The sequence below is a fragment of the Rhagoletis pomonella genome, unplaced genomic scaffold (assembly GCF_013731165.1).
Source record: "Rhagoletis pomonella isolate Grant_MI unplaced genomic scaffold, Rhpom_1.0 Rhpom_scaffold_00004, whole genome shotgun sequence".
NCBI lineage: Eukaryota > Metazoa > Arthropoda > Insecta > Diptera > Tephritidae > Rhagoletis > Rhagoletis pomonella.
The window spans coordinates 62,961,164-62,965,761 of NW_023458558.1; the positions used below are offsets into that span (position 1 = coordinate 62,961,164).

Below are 4,598 nucleotides of genomic sequence, written 5' to 3' on the forward strand. Positions count from 1 at the left end.
TAAGTGTGGTGAATGGGAGAGCTTGTTTCTAGAACTTTTCTGCTAGAATATCCAAATTTGTTCGAACTATCTTGTCATCTGTCTTTCAATTGTATTATGAAAGACTTTTTACTATCTTAGCCAGAAAATAGACAGGCAACATTTTTTATATTTAATATGACCATAAAATAAATTTGACCCGCGAGTGGAACAATATTTAGAGGTTTTACTATATGGGTCTAAGTCGTTCATGCTGAATTGGAATGCTTCCACCCCTGACCCTGAAATTGTTTTACAGTGCTATTAAACATATGTATACAAATTTGTATTAGCCAAAAGTTTATATTTACTTTTCGCATTTTCTCGCAGGCGAAATTTCCCCTTGGCTTTTGAGGATAGAACTCAATCGCAAACATATGACCGAAAAGAAACTCACCATGGAACATATTGCAGAACGCATTGCCGCCTCTTTCGGTGACGATATAAAGTGTATTTTCAACGATGATAATGCACCGCGTTTGATAATGCGTATACGCATTACGAACACACCGAATCCGGAGAATAAATTTCGAGGCGATGAACTTGCCGAGGAAGAAGCTGAGCTTGCGCGCTTGGATGACAATATGTTTCTGCGTTGTATCGAAAGCAATATGCTGTCGGATATGACCCTGCAAGGCATCGAATCCATTTCCAAAGTATATATGCATTTGCCCCAGGTGACCAATAAGAAACGTATCTACATCACCGAAACGGGTGAATTCAAATCGGTTGCTGAGTGGCTGTTGGAAACCGATGGTACCGCACTGATGCGCGTGCTAAGTGAACGTCATGTCGATCAAACGCGAACCTGCAGCAACGATATTTGTGAAATGTTTACGGTGTTGGGCATCGAAGCGGTGCGCAAGTCCATTGAGAAAGAAATGAATAATGTACTGCAATTTTACGGTAAATTTTTTTTTTACAAATTTTTGATTGCATGTGTATAATTCATTCGTGTATGCCTTTTTTGTTGTAAGCATAATCATTTCCGTTTTTTATTAATGTACACTTTTGAATTTTTCTAGGCTTATATGTCAACTATCGCCACTTGGCGTTACTCTGCGACATTATGACCGCCAAAGGACACCTAATGGCAATCACTCGTCATGGCATTAATCGCCAACAGACTGGCCCTTTGATGCGTTGCTCTTTTGAGGAAACGGTTGACGTACTACTGGACGCTGCGGCTCATGGTGAACGCGACGCCATGCGTGGGGTATCGGAAAACATTCTTATGGGCCAGATGCCACGCATCGGCACCGGTTGCTTCGATATGATACTTGATGCCAGTAAATGCAAATTGGCCATGGAAGTGGATTCAATTAACAATAAGAATGCCTTGTTTTACGGTTCGATGTTCACACCGAATATTTTAGCAGGCAGCGGGCGCAGTGGTATAATAGAATTCTCGCCTGGCCTAGGCGATAGTCTTACTCCACAATCTACACGCTCTGCTTGCTTCTCACCCCTCTCTAATATGAGTTCGCCCACCTTAACACCAGATGATTTCTGCAACTCACCATATTCTTCACCATCAACAGCATCGCTCAAATCATATTATGGTGGTTCCTCGTACTATTCGCCTTTGTCGTCGGTATATGAGCCAGCAGCGAAGAGCTGTAGCAACGATTTGCTAACTACTCTAATGCAGTCTCCCAAATATTCGCCAACTTCACCAGAATTCTCTCCAAATTACCAGCGTTATCTGCAAGCTCATTCACCACAATCACCTTCAAACAATAGCGCCACATTCTATTCCCCAGCCAGTCCGACAATTTCGCACAATAGTATTTCTGGTTCAACGCATTATTCGCCAACTTCACCCAGCTATTCCCCTCAAACGAATAGTTATTCCCCCACTTCACCCTCCTATTCACCTACTGTTATGAGTTCAAGCAAAAACTGCAGTAACTTTTCCCCGAGCTCACCAACAAGCCACAATGACTCACTATATTCTCCATCTTCACCACTCAACACCCCCGACTCCTTGAGTGAAGATGTAACAAAAGCTAAAAGTAGTGGCTCCAAACGCCCCGATCCTAAGAAATATCGCTCAACGCCATATTTCTTTGCCGAAAGTAACACAACTCCATCGAGCAATGCTCAATACTCACCTACAAGTCCAATTTACACCCACTACTCCCCGTCCAGCCCGAATTTTGTAGTTCAAACACCACATTACTCGCCTTCGACGTTTAGCTACAATCCTTCTAGCCCAAGTTACACACCGGTTAGCCCATCATTTTCCACAAATTCACCCCAATATTCGCCGTTAAGTCCGAAAATCAACTATTCGCCTACGATCACTTCACCTCAATTTATTTCACCACGTTCGCCACAACAGTATTCAGCTTCTTCGCCTTCTTCGCCAAGTTCACGCTACGCAAGCACTTCGTCCGCAGCATATTCGCCTACCTCGCCAACTTACTCGCCCAATTCAAATCGCTACTCCCCCACAAGCCCACAATACTCAAGTAATCCCGCTAGTCCCATTTATTCGTCTATATCTCACTCAGATGTTGCTTATTCACCAATTAGTCCTAGTTATTATTCATCCTCGCCAACGAGTCCTGTTTACAGTCGTAGTGAATCGCCTATGTCACCTCAGAGTCCCGCTAGTCCACAGTATTCCCCAACTTTGACTTGAAGCGATAGAATGTACTAGTATATTCCGTTAAATCTTTAAACCCAAAGACATTCACGAAAAGCAGCTGTTCAATACTGGTAGTTTGTTTTAACCGGGATTTTGTTGAATTTTTCGCAAATTTTTTTGGTTTATAAAGAAATTAATTTGTGTGCGTTAATTATGGCTAATCGTACATAATTAATAAATTGCAATTCGATATTTACTATTTTTAGAAATGAACTCACTATTAACATAAATAATAGCTCTTATAACACTTATTTTAATCAGTACATAATAAATATTTTAATTTATTTTATTTCCTATTTGTTACGAATGAAAATAAAATGTTTCCTTTTTGGTTGTTGTTGTTATTTTAATCAATACTTAATTAGTTTTAATTTATTTCATTTCCAATTTGTTAGGAATGAAAAAATGGTTCCTTATTGGTTGTTGTTGTTAACAAACGTATGAAATTCAATTTTATTCAATTGTTTTCTAATTTCAATAAACTACTTCCAGCTTTTCTAAGCTGGTTGCTAATCAGTTAGTCTCGACCAAACTTAAAAAAATATTTACGGATTCGAACTATGTACATAAATATGTATGTGAAGAGGAAATTATTTTTTAATCTAATTTCAGATCCAACTAGATTTCTATCAAAAGGTACAAAATGAAAGGAAATAATAGCCAGGTTTGATATTTAGAAGGAAAAAAAAACTTTCGGAAGGGAATTATTAATGCAAGCGGATATTTAATGAATACGTTCTGAAACGATTTGACTTAAGTGGGTGAGTATCAAGTAATACCATACTTTTATATACATGCATAAATATATACATATTAGGGATGTTTCGAATACAATATTTTTCACAATCGCGAATGTGAATGCGAATGCTAATTTTCGGAATGCGAATGTGCGAATGTGAATGTTAGGAATAACATTAAAAAGGCTATAATTAACTTAAGTTATCGTTTTTATTACTTACCAAGTAAAAAAGTCTAAGTTCGGGTGGAGCCGAACATTAAATACCCGGCGCAAGGATAAAATATAGTTTTTCACCTTTATGAAAACTACCTTTACATGGTAGGAAGAGTGGTTTACCCCTATTTCTAACAATTTCGATAGCATGTTCAGTTATACTTAATGAGATAAACTTATATGGTTAGATGTAGGCGGTATCACCAGGGCTGCCAACTATAATTAGCTAGGTAGTGCCATATTGAGGATATAAAAGTCACAAAATGTGCCAAATAGAAAAACAAAAGTGCCAAAAAAGGTTGTCATTCTTTTTAATTCTTCCCATTTAGCATTAAAATTAAAAACACATTCCTAAAACAAAAGTCCAATACCAAAGTAAGATAAAACAGTTATATACACTATTGAAATTAGAAAATTTTAGTTGAGAAAAAGAAGTACACGTAAAGGATTTCCCAAAAATGTATTGAAATATTACTAGTTTACAAAAGAGCTATTTTGGAACTTTGTGCCAAATTGAAAAATTAAGCGCCATTTGAAGCAAAATAGAGCCAAAAATGGCACGGTTTGTGCCAAGGTGGCAACCCTAAGTATCACGCCCACTTTCCAAAATTCTACAATAATATTACTTATTTCAAGGGATTGTGTCAATTTTGAGGAAATTAGCGTCCTTAAATATCGAAATATCGAAGTTTCAAGATTTTATGAAATTTACTGTTATACGAAAAGTGGGAGTAATTTAGTCCGATTTCAATAATTTTTATCGTTTTTCTTTCATGTGGCAAGCGAAATAAACGTACCAAGTTTAGTACAAGTTGATCGAACGGTTTCCGAGATATACATATGGCTCATTCCATCTCAAATCACCCAGGCCGGCGGAAAGTGAATTTAAGATAGCGATAAAACTCACAGGGATTGTTCCTTGAACAATTTAAGGAGACACGTATTTTTTCTTTTTGCTCAGAAATGCGAATTTTT

General features: G+C 37.7%; 1 pseudogene; it reads left to right on the forward strand.

Moving 5' to 3' along the window:
• Window positions 1–2,723, forward strand: part of LOC118737942 — a 17,918-nt pseudogene extending 15,195 nt beyond the window's left edge.
• The last annotated feature ends 1,875 nt before the right edge of the window (window positions 2,724–4,598 follow it).